Source organism: Ictidomys tridecemlineatus, chromosome 11, assembly GCF_052094955.1.
Source record: "Ictidomys tridecemlineatus isolate mIctTri1 chromosome 11, mIctTri1.hap1, whole genome shotgun sequence".
In the NCBI taxonomy this organism is placed as follows: domain Eukaryota; kingdom Metazoa; phylum Chordata; class Mammalia; order Rodentia; family Sciuridae; genus Ictidomys; species Ictidomys tridecemlineatus.
This window is the reverse complement of record NC_135487.1, coordinates 111,936,758-111,964,054: the sequence shown is the minus strand read 5'-3', so window position 1 is coordinate 111,964,054 and position 27,297 is coordinate 111,936,758. Positions and strand designations below refer to the sequence as shown.

At 39.5% G+C, this 27,297-nt stretch overlaps 3 pseudogenes; 1 reads left to right on the top strand and 2 right to left on the bottom strand.

The window, feature by feature from the left end:
- Nucleotides 1-2,430: 2,430 nt before the first annotated feature.
- LOC120891008 (U6 spliceosomal RNA) lies at nt 2,431-2,523 on the top strand (annotated as a pseudogene).
- A 3,493-nt stretch (nt 2,524-6,016) lies between these two features.
- Nucleotides 6,017-8,492, bottom strand: LOC110599081 (ras-related protein Ral-A pseudogene; annotated as a pseudogene).
- An 877-nt stretch (nt 8,493-9,369) lies between these two features.
- LOC144368295 (cardiolipin synthase (CMP-forming) pseudogene) lies at nt 9,370-10,351 on the bottom strand (annotated as a pseudogene).
- Between the last annotated feature and the right edge of the window lie 16,946 nt (nt 10,352-27,297).

Genomic DNA, 27,297 nt, shown 5'->3' with positions numbered 1-27,297 from the left:
ATACATATAATACATAACATCTTTACTTATTTGAAAACTTGCATTCTAAGTAAGTTAAGCTCAATATATGCATTTGCTGATCCCCTGTAAGTAAAGCATAGTGCTGATTACACTGCAGCATGCAGAGGTAGATATTGCAGTCCTTGTGGAAAGGAGGTTAAAATGTTTGCATCAGATTCATCCAGGGTTTTCAATAGGTGAGAACATGGATAGTGTACACCACTACACCCAACCTGGTGAGAGAGTCCACATTGGATTCTTGACCTATTGAGGATTCAGGTCAAAAGGAATCTGAAAATTTTCTGAGTGTCCCACAGTTGAGGTGCACAAACACTTGGCATGGGTCTCCTCCATGTTTTCCATTCACAGATCATATTCAGATAGTAGAAAAATCAAGAGAAATCTCACAGAGAGGGAGCGGATAAGCATGAAAAATATGAGTTTGTGCAGTGATTCTCCAACAAGATCAAGATCCTGCCCAGAAAGTGAAGCCAGAGGAATTCAATTCATGGGGTGGGGATAACTTTCCTGTGGTGAGAGAATATTCACTGCACTCAGAACTCCTCATGGCTTCAGGAAAAAAATACATTTCCATGTGATCCCATTGGTGGCCCTATACCCAGTGACAAAGACTTCCTCTGACCTCACAGAAATGTGAGGTCCCTCCTGCACTTAAACAAACAGGAAGAAAGGGTATGACTCCAGGGCCAAGAATGGGAACTCATCCTGGGTTAGGAGACACAGATGGAGGGAGAGTCTGTACTATGGCTAGGTGGTTGTGAAAAAAAGAACTTGAAGCTTCTGAAACAGCAAGTGAGCTGGCTCAATGTAAGATTATGTCTTCAAAAATGGAGTACAGCGCCACACTAAATATGTAGTCTATGATCTGCGACCATTGTCTACTAAATTTATCCTGAATTTTCCTGGGCCAAAAGAAACTTCTAATGGAAGTCAGGAATTTCTTTAAAGCCTTAGATAAATCTTAGCACCAGTATCATTACATAGACTAATGGAAAATGATGTGGGTTGAGAAAGGCCACACAGATTTTTTGAGCAATGTCTATAAAATATTTCAGGTCCCTGCATTATTTGGCATGTGAGTGAAGTGACTGAAAACAAAAATAGCATCACATTTACAGCTTCCTCCCCATATGTGTGGCCTTTACATGCATTCAGGATTATATGAACTCTTTAAATCACATTGATCTTAGAAATATCTTGTGTGTGGCTAGAATAAAATCCACAGCTAACAAATATTAAATGTAGCCTTAATGATTCTAAGAAACAAAAGCAAAGCAATCCAACATAGAGGAGGAGGTAAAGAGGTAGGGATGTCAAACTTAGGTTTCACTGAAAACTGTGAGAGAAAGGAAACAAACATAAAAATGAAATGTGGTGATGATATATTGAAAAATAACAGAAAAATTTAAAGACCTAATAATGGACTTTCTTAGTGTTCTACAGTGGTTTTTATTATTCTATACTTCACAGAGTTAGAAATCATGGATGATTATTCAGAGAAGAATATCAAGACAGCTTTACATTGGCAAAGTTATGCATTTTTGACTTGAGGAAAAGCCTTACTATCCACTTTGTTCTTAAGGAAATGATGAGGTCTCTTCTGCATAGCCCTGAAGAAAACATAACTTTTAGGGAGACTATTTCTGTGTTGATGGTTTCCCACATGCCCAAGAATGAAAAGTGAGAAGTAGAATTATTGTTAACTGCCTTATGAGTAAAAATTCCTCATTTGTGGTGAGCTTCTGAAGAGATCATGGGGCCTGTGTATCAGCCTGGAAGGCAAGGGCTCCCCACATTCCATGACATCTCCAAATTTCTATGTTAGAACGATACCTGGCACACTCAGCCCTACCTCTCCACTCCTGTCCTACCTCTCCACTTCAGCTCTGAGGTCTGGAATCCAAAATCTTGTTGCAGTGTGGTGATCAATCTCTTTTGACAGTAAGTTAATGATTACAGTTACTGTCCTCCCTTAGTCCTGATGAATGCTACTTGATTTGTTTTTAGCCCATAACATGTTTGGGTTTCTTCTGTGCAGTCCCAGGCTCTACCTATAAGGCCTAAAATTATGATGGCTGTATTGGTCAGCCCTTCAGAAGAAATCATCCAGGAATTGCATTATCAACTGAAAGAGAGCAAACAAGAATTGGGAGACCTCAATGAAAAATTGCTTACAGAATACTCCCTAGCCAACCAGCTGCAAAAATATGGTAGGTTGTACATAGGATCCCAGTCACCAAATGAATAATCTCCTATTTCCTCTCTGAGATAGAAGATGCCTTCCAAAATGGATTCTGCTCTTCCTTTACTTAAAGTAAATTTCATTCTTAGCATATTTTTAAAAGTCTAGGATTTAGTATATTACCCTCAGTATCATGGCAATGGAAAAAAGGATACCTTTAAGAAGAAGGGCAGCACATATACTAAAATTGGAACTATACAGAGAAGATTAGCATGGCCCCTGTGTGATAATGACACATTTGTGAAGCATTCCATATTTTTAGAGCACTAATCTCTAGGATATATAAATCACTCAAAAATATAAACACCAAAAAAAAAAGCCAAATAACCCAATCAATAAATGGGCCAAAGAACTGAACAGACACTTCTCAGAAGATGATATACAATCAATCAATAAATGTATTAAAAAATGTTTAATTAGAGAAATTAAAACCAAAATACTCTAGATTTCATCTCACTCCAGTCATAATGGCAGCTATTAAAAATACAAGTGTTTGTGAGGATGTCGAGGAAAATGCATACTCATGCATTGCTAGTGGGACTGCAAATTGGTGCAGCCAATATGGAAAGCCGTATAGAGAATCCTTAAAAAACTGGGAATGGAATCACTATTTGACCCAGCTATCTCACTGCTCTGTCGATACCCAAAAGACCTAAAAACAGCATAGTACAGGGACACAGCCACATCGATGTTTATAGCAGCACAATTCTCAAAAGCAAAACTGTGGAACCAATCTAGATGCCCTTCAGTAGATGAATGGATAAGGAAAATGTTATATATATATATACAGAATGAAATATTATTCCTCATTAAAACAGAATATAATCATGGCATTTGCAGGTAAATGGATGGAGTTACAGAATAGAATGCTAACTGAACTTAGCCAATCCCCCAAAACGAAATTCCGAATGTTTTCTCTGATATAAGGATACTGATTCATAATGGGGTTGGGGGTAGGTAGCATGAGTAAATTAGATGAAATCTAGATAGGGCAGAGGTGTGGGAGGGGAAGATAGGGGATGTAGGGGTAGAAAAGATGGTAGAATGAGATAGACATCATTACCCTAAGTACAGATATAAAGACACAAATGGTGTGAGTATACTTTGTGTGCAACCAGAATATAAAAAATTGTGTTCTATTTGTATAATATGAATTCTAATTCATTATTTTTTTAAATAAGAAGGGCTGAAAGTCACATGGAAGACATGATTACAAATATTTATAAAACAATTTGGAACCACATAATATGATGAATGATGGACCAAAACTCATTCGTAGTTTTACAGCTAGCCAATTCCTTTTCCTGTCATTGTTGTTGTTAACCCCAGCTGGACGAATCAGGACACATTCTTGTGTGTGGCTCACATATTATCCAGGCACAATGCACTATGTTTATGTCCACATATAAATGTCTTTGGCTAAATGAGGAAGTGAAGGGGCATCTTTATAAAGGAGGTTCAGGAAGATGCTTGACTTTGAATAGGGAAGAGTAGATGAGGCGGATGTCTAAGAACCTTACAGAACACTTTCTGATACAGAGGAGGCCTTTGTTTGGCCTTATTATTATTTTCTTTCTCTATTGCCCAAGAGAATTGTGCTTAGATGGTTCCATGGGCATGTTCTTATCAAAATCTCAAAGGCCATATAATCTATTGTGTAGTTCTGCAGGCTTCAAGTTCCTTCTATTTCATCCCAGATAATATTAAAATCCAGAGCAAGCCTGGGAGCTTTCTCACTTAAGAAAAAAACTTGAGAAGTTTCATCTTTTATCAATGATTTTCTGAAAGACTCATTACTCAAGAAGCCTCTGACTGCCATAAGTAATACCACCTTTAAGAGCTATTGGTGGAAGGGTGTAGACTGGCTGAGTGTCTTGTCTTCAAGCTAAGCCCAGGTAATGTGGCCATAATTATACTGAGCTGGTCCAAGGTCCTTGGATCAAGAGATGGTCCACTCCCAAAGTGATTTTTGACCAGGTCTTTTGCTATCCATGTCAAACGTCAGTTTCCATGTTATGTAGGAACACACAAGCTGCCTGTGTAGGAACACAAAAGCAAGTACACAAGTGAATGTCATAGTGCAACTATATCTTTCTCCCTGGAAGAATGTGATTTCTGGATGAGGAGACAGAATTCATTTAATGTTAAAGAAGAGGACAAAGAAGTGACCTCATGTTAGACTGATATCATTCTTGACTAGAAGTGAGAGGGTTCCATTCTCCAGCCTGAATTCTTACTATCTGTAGCCTTTGATCATTTAATCTCTCCTAAATTCCTGTCTCCAGATTTCCAAAAATCAATCTAGTAGTAGTTGGAGCTATCATGTGTGGAAAAGGAATGTTTATGAATGCATTTTTCTTAAAAAGTTATAGACCTTCAGTCTTTGGAGCTTGTTTTGGGCCTTGGTAGTACCACCTGATGATAGAAACATTGCTTTATACCTCATGCAACTTCCTTTTTTTTTAGAGGGAATTTCTCCTCATAACATCCCAGGCTGAATTTTTATGTTTGCCATGATTGATGAGAAAAGAGTCATAAATTATTATCAACTAAAGAAAATACATTACATTGGGACTCACTCTGATTTGTAGAGTCTGTGAACTTTGGAAAATGTGTAATGGCATTTATAACTTCTGTGGGCTGTGCCACACAGCTAGTTTAGTAAGAGTCCACTGTCATGCACCTGCTCATCTCTCCCTCACTGAGAACCTCAAAGCATCATGTCTTTGTGTATCATCAGCTGCATACCTGGCAAAACTTTTCTCCCCATATGTGGCTCATCTTTTAACTTTGTTAACAGTGTCTTTCACAGAGCAGAGGTAGATTCTAACAAAGTGCAACCTCTCGGCTCTTTCTCTCATGGAATATGCCTTGGTGTTGTGCCTGAGAAGACATGTACAAACTCAAGGACTCCTAGGTTGAATATTTTTCTTCATCATCTTTAGGAGGCTTATTAAACATTTTATGTTCTACATTTTAGGTCTGTAATTTCAATTTAATTTTTGTGAAATTAAATAGGGATGTGAGTGTCCACTTGTTACAGCACCAGTTGATAAAAAGTCTCCTTTCTCCTGTGGACGATCTTAAATTCCTGATCTAATAACTTTAAAATATCTGTTTGGTCTCTCTCCTAAAATAATGTTTACTCCAAAGTTTATTCCCAGTATTTTTTTTAAATTATACCTTAGATGCCACCGTTGGTCAGTTGGGTGACATAAATGGAAATAAATTCAAATTTCAGTAATGTTCCCTTTTCAGTTTACCTCCCTAGTGAGTAGACTGTGTACTTTTTTTTCATTTAAAGAAAGTTAATTGGCCTTTAAGTGGTACAAATTGACAATAAATGAATCAGGTAGTGGCATCAGCCTAAGAAACTAGATGCATCTTTGTCATTTGGCTTCACAGTTCCTTAGTACCTAGGAGAGGAAAGGTCTCAAGACAAAACTACAGTGTTTGTGGTTAGGATTCCTGGTTTAATGGCTGCAGTTAACACACCTGGAGTCTGCTGGGCCTGCTGGCCAGTGTGACATTGACATTGATCACTTTAATTCCATGCATGATATTGCTTGTGAGTAGTAAGAAACGAAAGATGTACTTCATAAACCCTTAAGCAAAAATATTTGACATGACAAACTAGATGTAATATCTAAAGACATGAATTCCTAAAAAGCCTCTTTTTGATAACTTTATAAACTTTATCTATGCACTTGTTACCCCAAATGCCTGTACAACTTTGACATTATCAACAGTAGCTCATATTTTAGCAGAAGTTTCCACATACTTATCCTTCCACTGGCCAGCTCTCTTTTTTTGCCTTTTCTACAGAAACCTGCTTTTTTATCTTTCAAATTTGATCTGTTACCAACCAGTAGAAATGAAAGATTCTCATCTTTTTTTCCTCTTAAAATATCCTCCTTGAAGCCAGCTGTGGTTACCAACAATCGCATTTCTGCAGTAGAGAAGGTACAGAGGAACTCCTCCTCCATATGGAAGCAGTTGTCTCCAATTGCAGCCTGGTCTTCCTGTTTAGCTGCTCTGAGTTGTGGAGATGTACACTTCCTCCCCATCCAGCACACCTTCTTCCTGTCGCTGGGTTCAGAGTCCTCCACAAACTCCTCATACATGGACTGTAGAGTCCCAACAGATTTGCCCACACCACCACTGCTCACCATGATGACTTTGTGTAGGGTTAAGAAATTCTGATATTTTCAGGGGTGTGCAGCCACCTAGTGTTGTGGAGTTTTCACCATAATATTCAGAATGATCTGCACAGCAAGCTATCTGCCACCCAGTAGGTCCCAGAAGCCTCAGCTGGATTGGCTGTGGAGGAGGGTGCTCTGCCTTTGTTGTCTGGGAGACTCCTTTTAAGAGGAGTCAGAAGGAGGAGGCTGCAGGGTAGTAGCAGAGTGTGGGCCAATGAAGGAGAAGGCAGGGGATCCAGGCTAGTCTATGGGGGGATCCACCCTCTTCCCTGCAGCTTCCAGGCTATGTTATGTGCATGCTGTAACTATAGATGCCATGGACCAAAATCTCCTCTACTGTTTTTACTTTTTCTACTTCAGTGTATCAATTTCTCCTGATTGTTCTGTTTAAATCTAAGACTGTATTTCTTTTTTTTTTTTTAGAGAGAGAGAGAGAAAGGAGAGAGAGAGAGAGGAGAATTTTTTTTTAATATTTATTTTTTAGTTCTCGGCGGACACAACATCTTTGTTGGTATGTGGTGCTGAGGATCGAACCCGGGCCGCACGCATGCCAGGTGAGCGCACTACCGCTTGAGCCACATCCCCAGCCCTAAGACTGTATTTCTTTCAGATTAATTCTCCTGTTATTATTTGAGCCCTGTTGCTGTGTAGGTGAGTTATGGAAGGACAGTACTCTTTCAACAGTTCTGCAATTTATTCTTAGATTTTAGTCAGCCTGTGACTTGGGTTGTGACCTTCCCAACTACTCTTGTGTTTCCTGTACCTCTGTAATCTGGTTAGTCCTATGTACACCATCATGATTTGCAGTGGCCCCCCACTATGTGATTGGTACAACTGAAGTTCTTTCAATGGAGTCCTCACGAGCTGCATCTAGAGGAGAACTTTATGTCTATACAAAGGTCACACATTGATACTATGGCTCCATGCTCCGAGGCTCCCATGTGTCTGTAATGAGTGATGTGGAACTACTCAATGCTGACTGGACATTTCTGAATTTGATTTCAGAGAATTGTGAAGATGAAAAAGAGCAGGAATCACAGGCTCCCAGGTAACAATGAATACTAAGGGCCTAGGAAAGGATAGGTAAAATATAACAAGGGTCCCCCATGAGGAAACCAAGAGGTTCAAAGTAGCCACGTATTTCACATGCAAAGGGAAACAAAAACTACTGGTATGACTACATTCCTCAACCAATGAAGAAGTCCATCTTTTAACAAGGTGCCCATTATACTGGTTCTGGTCTGCATCCAGGTAGACATAATCAATCTCACTAAAGTTCTTATTTTTAACTCACAGAATATACATATGGACCAATTGAGGATGAGACTAATATATAGGGTATTGATCAATTGAGGATGAGATGTATATCTGTTTTGTTGTGGTTGACCTTAATTTGTTGGCAGGCCTTTCATAGCCATGAAATTGGATAATGGAGATTTATATCTCCATATACTGGATTGCATTAGATGTCTTGGACTCTACAATGTCTCTGAAGCATTAACTGTTGTATGTTAACACATATAGAAAAGTTTGAACTTGTGTATGTTCTCTGTGTGCTGTGGGTCATGGTGGTAGCATACAAAGAGAGTTGAGACACCTACTCCCTCAGCTAATTGTCCAGCCAGTAAAATGAACCTCTTCTCGGGTCTCATGTCACGAAGGCAGCTATACTCTGCCTTCACCCTTTTCTTCCTTTTTAAAGGGAGTACCCCTGACCTTCTGTGACCACTCCCTTAGGCCTCTATCATCAACTCCTGGGACTCTTGCATCCAGTCCTTCTTGTTTAATCATACTCTTTATCCCACCAGGCTGAGAAAAGAGGAACAGGAGGAAGAGGAAGAAGTAAAAGAACCCTTGCCAGACTCATTGGATGAGACCATAAAACTTCCTGCAGTCAGTGTGAACTGCCTGTTGTCCACCATCCTCCCCAAAATAGTGCTGACCTGTTGGGTGAACGTGAAGTCACTTCTTCTCTGGTTGCAACTCGTGAGTATGCCATTAAAAAGAGAACTGAATTCAATAGCCATATTTCTGGGTGTTCAGTGAGAAATTCAGGGTGACAAACACAGGACTAACCAGAAAGGGGAGGTTGCAGAGATTATACCAAACTGACAGGCACTACTGACACATGTGTATAGCAGGGGTCTACATGAGTCCTGTCTGCTAAACTAGGCCAGCTGATCTTTCCTAAAAGTTCTTGCTAATTTTTTTCTTGCGAATTTTTTTTCCAAGTTGAAGGTACAGTTTTATTTTTTCCAGCTTTTATTCCTTTAACATCTTAACAAAAGAAGTTTTCCCAAAGTTTAAAAAATCTTTGAAAAATATACAATTTCATATTATTTACACAATGAGTACAGGTTCCAATATCATACAAATATTGTAATGTTAGAAACACAGTTGGAAGGCATGATGTAACTCACTGCTTTTAGATGAAAGACTAATGGACAAGTTCTCATATTTCAACTATCTTTGTTACTTGTTATCCTGATATATGAACTATTAGGCACCTGAGAGGCTGGAAGACTCCTGAACATGAGATGAGCTTCAATACCTTCTATTTTGTTTGATCTTATTTATTTTTAAAACTTGCCACACTTATCTCTTTACAACTTTGCTTCATTCACAGCTAACTTTATTCTCACTACCCTAAATGACCAAATAATAACCACATGAACTGTTAATGTATACATGAATCTAAAAATCAAACATAAAAATTAATAGCCAAGTTATATAAGATATATATTTAATCCCAGGCAAGTCCCTATGGCTTCATGAGCAACTTAGATTCCAGAGACAGGTGTCAACACTTCGGTTTCCATGCTCTGAACTATATTTTTTAAAAACATAAAAAAGGACTGACAATAATTGGAATAATTCATCTCTTTATATTCAAGAAACCTAAGATTAAAAATTCTAAATTATAGTTTTATTTATACTTAAAAATACATTGGAAATTCTGCATATGCCCATGATCAAGCTTATTTTCAATGCACATTACTTCAATTTTGATGACATGGTTTGTTCTGACAAGTCCTTTTACAAGCTGAACACCAAAATAGGGAAACTCCTGTAGATTTTCGCTGGCATTGCCACAGACGATGTGTATTGCTTCCTTGCTAATGGTGATGGGTGACTCTCATCTGCCTTTTATCACCTGAACAGTTTTCCGACCATAATGATAATAACTGTAAGCTGATGCAGCTGTGGTGAAAGCTGTAAAATACCAAAGCATCTGAAGGTAAATGCTATCAACCATAATTGAAAACTGGAGCTGCCAAAGAAGCTGCCACCAAGATTAACTGAACTGCTGTGTTTACCTTGCTGATGAACGTTGGTTTTAATCTAGCAGTAGCATAACAAGGATTGAAATACTTAGCTAGCTAGTGTTCGCGGTGTTGGAAGAGTTCGATATCTGACATAAAAAACAGCAGCAATCAACATTACAGCTCTTGAAATTATATAAGTAAGTGCAACTGGAATAAGATCTGCATAGGTCAAGCTAACATATAAGATACTGATAAGTATTTTATCAGCAAGTGGATCAAGAGCACTTCCCAAAGCTGACTTTTGATTGGCCCAGTTTCGAGCAATAAATCCATCCAACAAATCATCGGTTAGCCCAGCTAAAGCAAAAACTCCTAGTGCAACGTTAAAATCTTCTTCAATAATCAAATATCCCAAAATTGGGGCCAAGCCAATTCTTGTCATTGACAACATATTTGGGATTGTCCATGGATTTTCATAAGGACTGGGGGCGCTCGCCGGGACCCACCCGCCGCCCGGGGCCTCCGCGGCGGCGTCCCCTCCTGCCGCAGGCCCGGGGGTCGCTTTGCCCGCGTCTGAGCAGTGGCTCCGTGGGCCAGCTCTGGGCAGCCGCAGGGCAAGCGCGGCCGGGCACAGCGACCAGCGCTCGGCCTGGCAGCTCAGGCAGCAGGGCGAGAGGCAGCAAGGCCCCGCGGGAGCGCCCCTTACCCGACTGCACCCCTAGCACCCAGGCGGCCGCACGCAGGGCCCCCCACGAGCCGCGCACCAAGCCAGCATGGCCCTGCAGCCGTGCCGCGAGAGCCGAGGTGGCGAATGCTCAGCAGCTCGGGTCACCACGGCGAGCCGCTTCTCCATAAAGACCCCGAAGCGCCAGGGAAGCACGGCCTCTGGTGCCTCCATACTCTCTTGCGAATTTTTGATCCTGAACACTCAGTGCATGCACTTCGAGTGTTAGTGACTGTTCAGATAGGTTACTACTCTTTACTATGTCTTTGGAGATACCATTTGCAGGGACCCTCACGCATGTGCCTGAAATTATTCCTGAAGGTATGACTTAGATCCTGGACACCTGTGCCTCCTTTAATAAAAAGTATCCTATTCGCTTCTTATGACAAAAGCTCTTTTCACTTGGACAATGTATAGATTCCATGTATATATTTATTCTCACCATCTCATCTCAAATCTATCAAGAAGCACCATCACATCTGATGGAGTTAGTTCTGAGTCTTGAAAACTATTCTAGAAGCCAGTCTTCAAGTTATTCCTGATCACTGGGATTAAAAAATAGTCTTAATTGGGAGAAGGTACCATTATTATTTTATGGAATGGGACAATATGTCCATTTCTGAAGTCACAGCTTAAACTTCAGCAGAACCAGTTGGCCTCTGGGACCAACTGTCAGAGATCTGCAGCCTGGCAGAGAAGCTTCTCTGCAGACTCAACTATGGTGAGGTGGCACAGACCTTGATTACACTGAAATGCTCCAAAGTCCCTGGCTTATAGGACACTCCACACCTTCACCAGTAACATTTCACCAGCTGTCTTGTATTCCACATGTCAATTGAGGCCATTACAATATGAGCACAGTAGTAACTGGAGCACTAAGGAGAAATGTACTGTATTGGAGGTCACAGTATTTCTGCTGTTTTTGTGCTCTCTGGTGGTGCACGAACTCTGGAGCAAAAAAAAAAAAAAAAATTCATCAGTGCTACAGGACAGGAGTCAGAGAGCCTGGGCTAGAAATGACAGTCTCCCAAGATCTTCCTGAGCATTGGCTTTTATTACCTGTAGGGATCACTTATACCTTCCTGATTTTTTGCTTCATCATCTATAAAATAAACCAAATAGGGTATTCCTTTTAGCTCTACTTAGTGAAAGATTATTCATAAACTCACTTTATGAAGGAATATAATCCATAAGTTTTTGGTGATGGTTCAGTTAAAAGAGTAGAATCCAAAAACAATGAGTAGAATCAGGAGGTAGAAATTCGGCTCATACAGATTCCAAAGAAAAATTGGCTCTAGTACATCATCAAAGTTAATATGGAAATCAGTGCAAAAGTCACAATATGGAAAGGAATAAGAAATAGAGAATAGGTTCTATTTGAAGATTGTGAGGGGACACAGAACCACCATGCCTGGGAATGAGTTTTGTAGAAAGAAGAGAAGATGTAACTAGCGATCTAGAAGAACCTGGCTGAGTATCTAGTGTTCAGAAGACCAAAATACATTTTAACTTTACACATTTAACTCAGAGCATGTCATAATAAATGATCCAAGCAACTAGTGACATTTTGAATGAAGGATTAGCACATTAACACAGACCATTCATTTCTTTGAAGTCACTATATGAGATCATTCAGTACAATCCTGTATGTGCATCCTAAATTCATGCCACACATTATAGAATGTTCCCATGCTCAGGTGGCCACTGTATTGAAATGTGTAAAATATAGCTATTTAACAACTTCTATATATTTCTGAATTTGTTTGCAGAATATAATGATGATGAGAATGATGAAGAAGAATGACAGTCACTGGATTCCAGGTAACAATGAATGATCAGGGATAATAAGCAAAGGCAATATAATGGGGTTCGAGTGTCCTGAAATATACACCAAGTCAAAGTTAGCTGCAGATTCCATAATCAAAGGTGAAAAAAGCTTCTGATTGCTGTGATGTTGTTCACTCACCCAAAGATGACATAGTCATTTAGCCAGATAATTGGTTTTCTTTATGTCAATTTTGGAGTGGGTCTGTCCAAGGGGACCTAAGGAGTCTTGTGGAATTTTTTCCCATTAAAAAGTCACTTGTTCATTTGTAAGGACTAAAATAAGAATAAGATGAGTTAGTTCCTTATGAACTATTGCCCAAGGTTTTATATATATATATATATATATATATATATATGTGTGTGTGTGTGTGTGTGTGTGTGTGTGTGTGTGTGTGTGTGTCACAGCAAGCATAGGAGATAGAAAAGAAACTTGTCATAATATTGATAGAAAAAGAGATATAAGTTACAAGGTCTCTAGCACTCTACAATGCTGAGGCTGATTCACTGGGTAGGTGAGTGTTGAATTTGGTTATGCCCAAGGTTGACCCTGCCTATGCTTTTCATTGCGTGCTCCCTCTTGTGACTGTACCGTAGAGGTGAACTTAAGTCTCCTTCCTCATAAGCTTGTGATCTGCCCAGTTCACTGGGTACTCATGCCTATTTCTTTATTTCTCATCTCTGTTCTTATGGCATCCAAGCTATGGGCATCCGTGCAGTATGCTTTCTTCTTCCTTTTTGAAGAGAGGAGTCCATGTTCTTCTGACCATGAACAGATGGGATTCTATGATTCTAATCCATCTTGATTTCATCTGTTGTTTTTTCCTGATCTCACTAGTCTCAACAGTGCACTGCAGGAGAAGAAAGAAAATAAAGTCCTGCCAAATGAACAGTATTATGTACCCTCTGGTCATCCTGATTCTTCTGACTCACAAGAAGGTCTCAGAAGTACAGACTTCCCATTAGATGAGCCTAGAGTCAGCCCTGCTGGAAGCAGTGAGTATTCTAATCATAATGCACATGAATCCAACAGGTCTCCCAAGTAACCTCCAAATTCTCTGTAGTATAAGCTGATTGATGTGCCTGTAGGTCCAAAAGACCTATTTTGTTTTAGAGAAGATTCAGAGGACTGGAAATCCCCCAGCTTTGCCTTCTTCCTACTATCTGCCTAGATCTTATTGAGCCTGGTCCTCACTATGCAGGCCATAGGTTTACAGGTAGGATGAAGTTAGGAGGGAGGGGGTCATGAGATTCTCACAGTCACCACTACAGCCTGTCTGTCAGCCTGTCTTCCCAGCAGGGGTCTGTCAACATCTGTCTTCAAAGGGTTTTCTCATCTCTCCCACAGTGTTCTAGTGAATTGCATTTAATGACCCTACCCTCCACTCTTCTCTAGACAGCTACATATGCTAACAAAACATTTGCCCAATTACTTGGAGGTCTTATGATTCCTGAGTCCCAACTCAGATTCTCTGTTTCCTCTAAGGTGTCTTTCCTTCAATTAAACAATCTAGTTCACTTTCCTCCATAATTTCACTGGGCAACACCAATGGTTTTTCCCCATCAGGGTTCATGGTTCCAAATATGCATTTAGTCTCAAGAATTCTATTTTCATGTAAAATGTCAACAACCAGTGTAGTTGATGAAGCCCTTACCTAACATATGGGCCATCAGAACACTTCTCTTCATAAATTCCAGAAATGTCTGCTTGTTGAGCAAGGACCTCATGGAATGGCAGCTTCATGGAGAAAAAAATCAGTTCTCCTGTCTACCAATTCAAGATAGTGTTGAAATTTTCCTAAGAGAGAAACCTTTGGAATTCTGAAGATTTCTTTTCTCAGTAAATCAACTTGGAGGAAAAGCAAAACTCTGATGTCTTTAATTATACCTAAATTTATTATTGTGAAATTGGCCATGAGAAATTTTTTCCCCCAGTCCTTTGTTTGGTACCATTTTGTAATGTGACCATGATGTTTCCTGATCCCAGTTCTGCATAGGTGCACTGATGTTACAGCAATTCACCAGGCTATAATGAAATCCATGTTTACTTGCATCTGTTGTGCACAATGACCAGTGAGTACCAAGCGAGTTCTCTCTCCACTGTAGTCCAGTAAATCCTCCACAGACCCTTTCATGTATCTGGTTAGTATCTTTTTGTAGGAGCTGAGACACTGAGACTCAGCAAGGTCACTAAACCTGCCCAAGAATCCCCAACTGGTGTGTGGTGGGAACATGGGCCCCATGTCTGCCTACTCCAAAGTTAATGTGGGCCTACTGTTCTGAATCCTGACCTGTTAAAAACTAACAACATTTCTTCCTTATTTTTTCAAAGAATTATTAAGAGATAATTTGAAACTTATGCATTAACTTTCTCTGCCAGATACAAAGCGGTCCTATGACCCATGATACAGATGTCAAAACATTAAAGTATGAGTGCACTTTGTCTATGAGCAGAGCCAGCACCTTATCAAATGCTTTCAGGAGGAAATGCAGATTAGTGAGGGTCTCTATGGGAAATCAATCTTGTGCTGAAAGGGCTTTGACTCAACATTTGCATCCAGGCTTTCTGCTCTATCTCAGGGTCCCAGTGAGGCCTTGAGTTTGACTGTCTTGGAGCCTTTTTAAAATTGGGGGCTGTGTCTCATAAAAACCCACAGGGAGGACTGAATCCAATGAGGAGGATTAGAAGTGTGAAGACATGTCTCAGAAGATGTGTATGATATGAGAATTTCTTGCCAGAACATTGATAGAAAACCAGAATAGGATACACTTGCTATTAATGATAAAAAGATCATCTTAGTTGAATGAGGATTGACCCCATGCATGTCCACCAACACTCACATGTAAATAGTATGTACAGACAGACCACAGCTGCAACCGGCAGCAGTCCTGCCACACAGTCTGCTCAAGCCCATCCTCCCTGTGCACAAAAAAAAATAAAAAAAGCAGGAGAAACAGCATAAATATAACCCAAGCTCTCACGTGAACTTTTATTGAGAGCATTCCTCTTGCTCAATTAGTACCTTGTCAGTAGTTCGGGAGTTTGACACACATCTTCTGTGTCTCCCAGGAAAGCAGAGTGTCTACTAAGGTTAGTCTTATGAAATATTTGCAGGGAGGAAGAGCAACAAAAAGCAAGCAACAGAAAATGTGACACAAGCCTCACCTTGATTTAAAATATCTACGGCAGAACACCTGAATAGCTTTGTTAGTCCTGCAAGGGAGGCCACAGAGAGTGATTCCACAGGGAATAGATGCCACCCTTGAGACAAAGCTGCCTGAAAGGCCTGTGGTCTTTTTATAGGGAATGTCCTTATGGGAGTACAAACTCCCCAGGATCTTGGTTGATTTGGACACTTTTATTAATAGACAGTGTATGATGGTGGGCCAGAAATTTGGCCAGAATTGAAGTCAACATTAATGATTGAGAAATCATAGAGAACTGAGATCCAGCTTCAAATATTTAAAGAAACTGGAGGAGAGGAGAACAGATTTGTTTTGTGGCATTGTGGGTATATACAAGGAGAACATGTGAAGGAAGAGTTCAGGACATCATGGGATGGCCATATCCAAGGAGGTTTCCTGGCCTTGAGAGTTGTCGAATGATGGGATGGATGACTGGTTGTGAATAACTTGCTTCACAGGACATTTGAGAAGAAACTGCCTGATGTGCCAAGAGTCCTTAAAGAGATTCTTGTGTTAGTAGCCCCTGTCAATTCTTGCAACACTTAAGATCCTTTTATCTGAGCTTGTCAAGTTTTTGCAAGAGTAAGAATATTGGTTCCAGATGTTTACCCTTCAGCCCAATAGGATTTATCTCAAAACCTTACTAAGCATCTTCAGTGATTGTTTTTCAGCTCTCTGTTGCTGCAACCCAAATACCTGAAAAGGAAAACTTACAGAGGAGCTAGTTTTATTTTAACTCATGGTTTCAGGGATTCAGACCATGAAGACACATGACCCAACTCCATTACTCTGGGTTTAAAGTGAGGCAGAGTATCATGGTGGGAGGTTGTGGTGGAAGAATGCTGTTCACCTTATGGCAGCTGAAAGCAAAGAGAAAGAGGGAGAGGCCAACGGGAATATGAACCCTCTGGAGCAACCACCCCCTGCTGTGACCACTTCTTCCAGCCTGCCCACTTGCCTACAGTCCCACTTAGCCCATTCAAAATAGGATGGACTGTTTAGGTTGCAGCTCCCACAATCCAATCAGTTCTCCCTAATAAAAATGATTTGTATTTCCAGACAGAAAAGAATAGATGTCAGCACTTCTGCCAGCACTTCTACGTTAACATAGGAGATTTGGGGAAACTCCTCAGATCCCCAAAAATAGTTGTGACTGATGATTATTGATGTGTAAACTGAGACTTGAGGAAACCTGGAAGATATACCAGGCTGAGAGCATCACTTTGTAGACAAAACCTGGAGGCTGGAAGACATTTTTGTCTTTTCTGGAGTCAGAAAAGGGTCGTTCTGATTCTACGGGAGGATTTGAATAAAGAAGTGAAGGGAACTGAAAGGAAGTTAGCCAGTGGGAGCTAGTTATTGGGAATATAAAGGCAAGGTGAGGAATTAGAATTATTTATTGTACAGTTGAAAAGTTTATCATAAGGAGAATAACAACATGATAAGAAGAAGACTTTGAACGAGAATAGTGATGGATCTGGGAAGGTGGAACATGGCTGCCAAGCCAGCTAATTGGTAGGCTGAGGCAGGAGGGTGGCCTGAGCCCATGAGTTTGAGGCCAAAGTAGGCAAGTGAGTGAGAGCCCATCTAAAAACAAAACAATAAAACAAAACTGGCAAGACAACTGATGTTTTGGGGACCTCACAATTAAGAAAGAAAGTGAGGTGAGTGGATAAATCTAGGTACCAGTGATGAGAATTGGATGTGCTGTCATTTCAGGAAGATGAAGATCAGGTTTATGGAAGATAGTTTCAGAAAAGTGAGAATGAGGAAGAAAAGAGGAGAGGAAAGTGTTGGGCCCACAGCAATGTGCAGTAGACCTTGCTGGCCCAGTACCTTCCTGGGCTGTGTGCATTGACATAAGGCGGCTGGAAGCCTTTGCTTAGCCCATGGGGACATCTGAGGACATCTATTTTTTTCTGTCTGGAAATTCAAATCATTTTTATTAGGGAGAACTGAGAAGACCCTTCTAAACAGGTGGTGATAATATAAGGATTATGCACCTGTTAAATCTCTGAAGAACTCTACACTGAGATTCTGTAGCACATCTTATCCCTTAGTTACAATAAGGGACAGGCCCTTCTGCTACCTTTCTTAAAGCAGGTAACACCCTCCAGATGGCAACAGACTCCATGTGTGTATGTATGGGTGACCCATAGTCAACAGGGAATTCACAGGCTTTCAAAATCATACAAAGTTCCCCTGAATAGGAATGTATTATGCAGTTACTCAATTCCCCACTTCATGGTATCCCCAAACCTGGAGGTTTTATTTCTTTGATCCCTGTGAGTAGACATCAATAACCCTTCTTGTTCTTTCCATGCTATGGAGCCTGAATAGCATGTTCTATCTAGGGATGTCAACTAAGGTTAACAATATAGAGATAATATTAATAGTTTGCTTCTTTAAACCCCTCTGTACTCAAGAGGATGACTTCAGAAAACATTTTTGTCTCAGCACTTGCCATCTGAGCATCCCTTGACATACACATCAGATACCTGATGTCTGCCTTTGTGTCTGGGTCACCAGATGGTTTGACTGACATCAGAAATGGATGTTCTGAAAATGCTTAGATTGGAACCCTCTTCCTCTTTCAGTTTCTTCCCAGGAGGCCTGTCCCCAAAGACCTGTGAGTGTAGAGGTGAGCCCCAAAATGCCAGATGTGCAAGCATCACATGCACACATGGAATCAAGAATCCAAAGTTGGACATGTGTGGGGATGCAACTGGGTCCACACTTTGACTAAGGTGACAGCAAACAGGCTGAGCCTTTCCTATACCAACAACATCTTTTTGGCCAATACTGATTCTGCAAAACAATGGATAACCTTCCAACGTAGGGAAGGAAAGGGGAAGAGGAAGCCCAAATCCAATTAGAGGTTGTCAGGGTGTTGTGGGTGGAGGAGATAATGGGCCTCTCCATGTTCTCTCAGGGTGGACTGACATCTGAGATTCTCTGATATGATAAGGTAAGCAGGATTGGGTTTAGCATCAGGCCTGCTCTCAGGTCCTGGACTGTCCTTGGCCAGATGTTCACATCTCAATTCCCTTATCTCAGAGAACTGATAAATTTTAATATCTACATTTATACATTTGTGGTATCATGAATTAAAATAATTTTCATAGTGACAATTCAATAAATAAAATTGTCCAATACAAGCCTTGACTATGTAATATCAAGTCCTTAGGTCTTTCTGGCAATATAAAACAAAATAATTTCTAGGAAATTTTTCATCTAATACAGAGAGATTTTTCAGTAACAGTATAAATCCTGGGCCCACAACTCTGTGTTCTGACATACCCAGCTCATTTTTCTCCTTTCCCCTCTCTTTGAAATAAAGTTCAACCTTCACATAGAAAGTGCACAAATTGGTCTCCATGATGATTCTGCACTGAGTCCATCCTCTCTATCCATCTGTCTCCATGGCCATGTCCTCAGTGTCCTTCTCACAAGGGTCCACTTTGCTCAGATGTGAAGATTGAGCTTTCAGCTCCTCAAGCCCACTTCATCTGGGTCATGTTCATCTTACTCTCTGTCACTCTCAATGTCACCTCCTGGAGCCTCTTGTGTTTACCTAAGGTGGGGCCCTCATCTGAGAGATGAGACCCTCTTTGCAGGAGGAGGCAAGGGTCACGCCAGATAAGGAGCACCTGCCTTGCACCAGGACAGCTCCCTTGAAAGTGCTCAGTAAACCTCAGGATGCATTGTTCCTGACACACACATGATAACATACAGTGGTGAACACCTTTTCTTGCCACTGGCCTTCTACTTCTCCATGGTTTCCCACAATCTCAAGATTCAGCCTGTGGCTGAGTTTTTGCTCCCCTGCACAACTTCCACAGATGCCGGAGCATGAAACCAGCTCCAGTCAAGATTTTGTGAAAAGGATAGTTTGAGCCCCCTGTTTAGTTCCATACCCTACACTGATTTATTGCTGCTGTCTAATAGGGCATCTGCTTTTCATGACATCTCTCATATTTCTAAAGGTTTTCTCTTTTCAAGTGACCATAATAATAATTGTATAATGACTCTCCTTTATTCCTATATTATACTTGTTCAGACAAACATGAGTACCTACATGATGTCTACACGGTGGGTAACATATACAATGGGTATGTATGAAATATATCATTCTTATGCAACTTTTTTGAAATGTATAGGTTTACTCTTCATTAATAGTGGTCTCCTCCTACTTTGATTTCTTGATTATTTACTTTCTCCTTCCTTCCCATAGTGCAAACTATACCAAGTATGATTTCCTTATCTTTGCCTTATAAACTCATTTTTTTAAAAAAGTATTAAAAATTAATATTTATTTTTTGGTTGTAGTTGGACACAATGCCTTTATTTATTTATATGTGGTGCTGAGGATCAAACCCAAGGCCTTGAATGTGCTAGTAGAGTGCTCTACTGCTGAGCCACAACTCCAGTCCCTAAACCTATTGTTTTTTAAACAATCCTATTTTACTTGAATATTTTTATAAAATGTGAGAATCTTTGCTTCCTGGCAAGCTTGATCATCACTGGATATGTAAAAACAACAATAAAAATAGAAATATCCAAGTCTTTCTAGACTTTAACCCATTTCTGGACTTCTTTGTCTAAGACTGCTTCCTTGATTTAATGAACATCTTGTGTGGAAGAGTTTATTACAGTAACATCATAGATAATAGATCCTGTTTCTGTGGTTTTCCTTTCAGAACTGAACTTGGATGCTTGCCTTGGGAAGAAGAACCCTCCCAAGCTGGAGTGTGATGCTCTTGAAGGCTCAACTGCTAACAAACATGGGTTTCGAGTGCCTGGCTTCATTGATGCCACAACTGTGCTGAGACAGATGATTCTACAAAGAAAGCTATGGTTTAGCATGTGGAAAATAGCATGCTGATTCCCTGGCCTTCAGCCTTCTGGTACAGCAGTGATTATATCTGTGGATCTGGGAGTCACTTACTCCATCTCATGCTGTGACTTTTCTACATTTTTTTTCTAAGAGCTGATGGAGCTTCTTTCTGTCTGGTTTTACCTCTATCTTCCTTGAGTTGCTGCCCTGCCATGCCCTTTAATCTGCATCTCTTGTTTGCACTTGGAGTCTCTGCTTTATGTCCTTTAGCACCCAGAGGGAAGCTCAGTCAGGTTAGGGTTGGATACCTCTTAGGAGCATCTTCTAAATACGTGCTGCCCTCCCTGAAATCACATACTTCCTGGGCTTTTTGGTCTTCTTTTCCAGCTTCCTTGACTCCACTGCCTCTTTCTTCTAGGAGCATGGCCTTCATAAGTCACTGCCACAAGGCTCCTTCTCTTGGGCTTGCCTTGAGAAACAAGATTGAGTCAACCTGGACTGTTCTCTTGGACATGCAAATGAAAAGTGTTAAAATTGATGAGAAAGACCCCTGATTACAAACACTAAATTACAAACTGGGCTCTAGGTGAGAGAAGCATGCTGGCCTGAGGCACAATTTGTCTTCAGAGTTTTCCAGGACTCAGTGTCTAAAGATCATGGGCTCATTTAAGCTGACATTAACTAGAGGACATTAGATGGCATTATAAAATGGATATCAGTTTAGTAACAGACCCCAGAGTGGTGCTTCAAACAGCTCAGATCCTGAGGCTCTGTGTTCTCCCTTTTTATTCCTGTTTCCACCTCTGCATGCCCAGTTAAGAGTTGAAAATGCAACTTTATTGAATCTTGAAGTCTTAGAATATCAGACTTTGTTATTGACAAAAGTAAGTTTGAGGACTGGCTCAAAACCCAATATTATTGTCAAGAACACAGGACACTTGTTGCCTCAGACCTGTCCAAATGATAAAAGAGGGATTTATGTGCAATTTTCAGATAGAAGAGATCCACCTATAGTGCCAAGAGTGAAAGAGCCAACCATGAAAGTGATGGGGAGATGAAAGGACATGATGGGAGTCGGGGTCCATTCACTATATCTAAATGATGCTGCCATGCAATAGGTACCTTAAGCTGTTCCTTAAGATGAATGTGAGAGCACACCTGGGATTCTCAAGCAAGTGGTCTGGGATATAATTTGGGCATCAGCATTTTCAGAAGCTCTCAGATAATTTTAGCAATGAGAAGAGCATGGGGTATACAATGATCTCAGATTACCAACATGGAAATCCTCCACACATGTGGTTTACTGCATAGAAAAGGCCGAGCGTCCATCAGCCATTGAGAAAAGGTGGATTTGCCTCTCATGAAGACTCGTTTTATATCACAGAAAAAAATTTCAAAAGAAAACATGCAGCTTCATGGCTTAGATCTGTATCCTCTCTGTTGAAGCACCCATGTGCAACTTGTTTCAAATACAAAATAAATAATAGTTACATTAAAACTCAGTGTGCAAAAAACAATACCTCCTGCCATTACAAATTATCAAAACGAGTACTTTTTTATTTTTTTAAACAAAAACTACAATTTACATCCTACCACATGACCTAACAACCTTTTAATGGGATCAGCACCACATCTGGGAGTTTTACATTAGGCCCATTATTTTCATTAGGTAAAAATCCCCCAATAAAAAATGGTAAATCACAATGGAAATGCAGAAAATGATGGTTATTAGACTTCAGTAAGTCATTCTTGAAATTGGTATGAAATACTATCAAGAAATCTTTCCCAAAGTAGAACTTGGGGAAGGAAAAAGATGAAGGGAGGAGAGTACAGTAATACACAATGCCATCCTTTAACTTCAGAGAGGTGCTGAACTGTCCAGACAGAATGTCCTCAAAATTATTCACCTGTAGACAAGGTGCAGAGTCACCTATGGGGAACTAGAGAAATGGATTTGGGCTGTGGTTAAGCTCACTGCTCTCCCTTGGGTCATGGCACTTTGACTCCTTTTTCTCTTCACTCCTGATCTGCTTTGGAAGAACTGTTTCCCATGGGTGATTCTGTCTAGCCAAAGTGACCCAACAGTCCATGGTGCCTGTGGAGGCCTTCAGATTGCAGCCTTCCTCTCCCCCAATATTTATGGAAAGGACCTGAGGCCTGGGTTTTGGATCCAGACTTAAGACAGGTCATGTGGCTTAAAGCTCAACCCCTGTGACACCACTTTTTTTCTCAGTAAAATGTGGTAGTGGCCTTGGATGTTGTCTGTGGTCCCTGCTGGCTTGCCTTCTAGAATTGTCCCTCCTACCCACCCATTGCCATTAGAACCTGGGTCACAGAGTTCTAAGAGCATGAACTTCTCTTCCTCCTGCACCAGTCTATTCTAAACCTGCAATAGTGGTACTAAGAGCCTCCTTCCCTGGTAGGTGGGTAAAGCCCTCAGTTGGGTCAAGACAAAGAGGAACAGGAGGAAGGTGTTTGGTATCAGTGCTGATGGGTGGAGCAGTGCAGGTGCCCAATATCCTGTAGCCCATGCTAAAGTGCACGTCCACATTTCCACCAGCCAGCTGCTGGCCCAGCCCTTTAGCTTATCTTTCCAGAGGAGCTTAGGGGACCCCTGACTGTTACTGCCTCTGAGCCATACCTCCTGGGTAACTGTCAGCTGGCCTGACCAAAGCTCTCATTTGATTTCTCTTTCCCTCAGAGGCAAAGTCCTGCTGCAACTAAGAAAAGATATTGCTGATTCGAACAAATGCCAAATGTAGTTTTCCACTTAATAAAAAAGAGCAAACCAAGTTAAAGGCCAAAGTAAACACTGGAGGGATCATTTATGATCAATGGATTTCTCAGATGTATTCAGCTTTTTTTTCCTCCAAATGTTCAGTTTTACAGTTATTCCACTCCCTTAGCCATTAATTGTGACAAGAATTCCAAAGCCTAGATCTTCAAATTCTGTTGACCAGTCTTAATTCTTGTTGTCTCCAATCTCAACCTGCATAAAACTAAAGACATGAGAAACTGGAAGGAGATCACAATTCTAGATGGACACTCTGCCTCCAGATAGGCACAGACATGAGTGTTTTGCTGAATGTTTACCCTGAATTATCAGACAACTGCAAAATGTAGACTACTGAAAAAGATAGCGGACATATCTTCAGTCAATGTCACTAGGAAAAGTAACCAGAAATAAAAAGAAAAGGCAATTAGAGTTAAAAAAATCTTTTTTAACACATATACACATATATATGTATATATGTATATATATATATGTGTATTTATATAAAGTATATATATATATATATACACGTGTGTATACTTTATATACACATAAACATACCCATATATTTATGTGTATGTATATACTTTGTGTGTGTGTATATATATATATATATATATATATACACATATATTTATGTGTGTGTATATTTTACGCACATATTGGAGGAAAGTTGAAAGCACTTCCTCTAAGAGCTGTAACAAAATATACACACATATTTTACATATATATGCATATATACACATATATATAAGTATATATACAGATACATATATATAAATATGTGGTCTTGAAAAGGCCTCTTCATCTTTTTTTCTCACAGTTTTTGGTGACTTTGACTTGTTTATAGAAGACAGATCAGTTATTATTTTGCCCTGTGCCTACATCCTACAGTTATATATGACAATATCCTTAGGATTAAATTCAGCCTGAACTTTTAGCTGAGAACACTTAGCAGTTAATGCTGTGAGCGTCCGATCACATCCAACCTGAAGGCAGAGTGTGCTGTGTCCTGTGTGTCCATCACTTGATGCTAGAACTGGTCATTTGGTAATGGAGGCATCCACTGGGTCAGTTTGTGGAGCAGATACACTGTTTCTCATTGTAAAGCAGTTTGGGGATTGGTACTTGGATAATATACAAATATTTTGTTCACCAATGATCTTTAAAAATTGTATCATTTATGATCCTTACTTGTGTTAATTATTATATTCCTATTTGAAACCTGAAAATATTCTAATTCAGTTCTTCCTATATTATTCCCTTAACTAGCCTTGTGTTGTTAAAAATATGCAGTTATTTCTCGGAAGTCAATTTTCTTCCACAGTTAATGTTAACACAAATAATTAAAATATTTTTATCACTATGAACTCATGGATTTGTTAATTTCAATGTTATAATCTTTTAATACTGTGATTAGTTTTGTGGTTAAGGATATAAACATACTTATTTTCCTATTTATATTCTGACCTTTCCCCATATCATTTAGGTCGTATTTACCATTTATAGTGGATTGTATTTAGAAGAGTTTTTTCTCCATATTTGTGTATGTATTCTTTGGTATTTAGGAAGAATCGTATAGCTCATGTTTCACATTACCTTAAGAACATTTTGACATCTTTTTTCTCCTCTACTTGAAAAATGTCTTAATATTTGTTTTATGTATTTTACATCACATCATTCAATTTCAACTGTAATGGTGAGTATAACATTATTCATTTATTTCATGTCTATGTACAGAACCTGTCTCTTGTATTGTTATTCCAACCTGGTCATCTATATCCCAGTTACATTTATTTCTCCCACATTCTACACATTGGTTTTGCTTTAGATAAAAACTGAATATGTTAATGCTCACCAGGTATTTAAAATTGAGTGGCTTCATTCATCACTTTTTCCCTGGAATTTATTCTTAACATATTCTCATGATGGGATCGTGATACTCTGAGTTTGGCATAGTTCTCCTTGTCTATGGCCTTGATATATGAATATGTCAGAGTATATTTAGTATTTGTTGAAAATGATTTTTCTTTAGTATTTAGAAAATACTGTTTTGGTTTTGGGGATGGGAATGTGACATGTTTGAATTCTGAGTTTCTACTTTTTTCTTCTGGGATCTGAAATTTACATGAGCTGCAATGAAGCATGCTATAAAATTCAATTTCCCCACATGATTATCAAAAAAATAAACTCAACCAATTAAGTAATGTGGGAATATATCTTAACAGAACACAGGCTATACGTGACAAACCCATTGTCAAAATCATGCTACTGAAATGGAGGAAAGTTGAAAGCACTTCCTCTAAGAGCTGTAAGAAAACAAGGATGTCCACTTTCACCACTCCTATTCTCCACAGTACTGGGAAACAGAACAATAGGCCAAAGAAAGGAATAGGAGACATCCAAATAGGAAAAGAGGAAGTCAAATGATGTCTCTTGGTGGATCATATATTATATGTAGAATAAAACCTGAAGACATTAGCAAGTAGCTCTTGAACCTGATAAACACACTGGGTAAAGTTGCAGAATGCATAATTAATATAAAAAACCAGCATTCTTTATACACCAATAACAGACTGACTGAAAAAGATACTTTAAAAAATATCCTATTTGCAATATCTCCAAAGAGTGCTTGGGAATAAATTTTACCAAGAAGATTGAAGATCCCTAATAATTAAAATTATCAAACTCTTACGAAAGAAAGTATAAAGAACATGTGCGTGCACACACGTTTGAAAGATATCCCATGGCATGGATTGGAATCACTGATATTGTATTATGTCAATTCAGATTCAATCAACTATCTAGCAACAAATAATGGACATTGATCACAAAACTAGAACACATAATCACAAAATTTATAGGAATCCCCAAAATCCAGAATTGCCTTAAGAACCCTTAGGAGGTGGTGAAAGGGACAAAGCAGGAAGCATTAAAGTATGTGACTCCAAAATAGACTACAAAGCGGCAATAATAGAGACAGCATGGTACTACCACAAAATAAGACACACATGCCTATTAAAAACTGAGAATTTAGTTGAGAATTCAATTTTTATGTGGAATTAAAAATTGAGATAACAATTTATCTTTTAGCCACTTGAATTTTTGAAGATTCCAAGAATATACCTTGGAGAAATTACAGTGTTCTTTATAAACAGTGCTTGGAAACAAACATATACATACACAAAATAATTAATCTCTCTACCTCTCACCACATTAAAAAAAATCAACTAAAATCTCAGGATGTAGCTGAATGGTAGAGTTCTTGTTGAAAATGATTTTCAACAAGAAATAAGTAGTGGCACTACTTATTTCTTATGTGCAGGCCTGGGTTCTATTCCCAGCACTAAAAAAGAAATCAACTAAAATTGCACCACAAAGTAAAAGGGAAGAATGCAGAGTTTGAAATGACTGAAAGAACACAAAAGGGAAACAGTTCAGGACACTGGGACGCTTTTGGAAAGACCCCCAAAGCACAGACAACAAAAGCAAAAACAGACCAATGATATTATATTAAATTAAAAAGCTTCTGCACAGCAGAGGAAAGAACAGAGTAAACATCCTACAGATGTAGAGGCAATGTTTCAGGCTATTCATTTATCTATTCAGAATATATAAAGAATTCAAAAATCTCAACAGAAAATAAATACTCTGATTTAAAATGGGTAAAAAGTCTGATATTTCTAAAAAAAAAAAAGATATACTACTCTTTTTGGTGACTAACGGTCACCAACTATACGCCAAAATGCTCAGCATCACTAATATCAGGGAAATGGAAATCAAAATTACAATGAGGTACAGTCTATTCAGCTATAGTGGGGCCCACAAAAATCCAGAATTTGAGCTGGGTGTGGTGGTGCATGCCTGTAATTTCAGCGGCTTGGGAGGCTGAGGCAAGAGGATCGCGAGTTCAAAGCCAGCCTCTGCAAAAGCGAGGTGCTAAGCAACTCAGTGAGACCTTGTCTCTAAATAAAATACAAAATAGGGCTGGGGATGTGGGTCGATGGTCGAGTGCCCCTGAGTTTAATCCCTGGTATCAAAAAACAAATGAACAAACAACAATAACAATAACAAACCCGGAATTTGTGCTCTAAGTAGAAAGAACATGGTATTGGAAGACAAAAAATAAAGTGCTGGTGAGGATGTAGATAAAAAGCAACTTTATACAGTGTTATGGGAATATACATCAGTACAGTCATTATGAAGAATAATATGGAATATT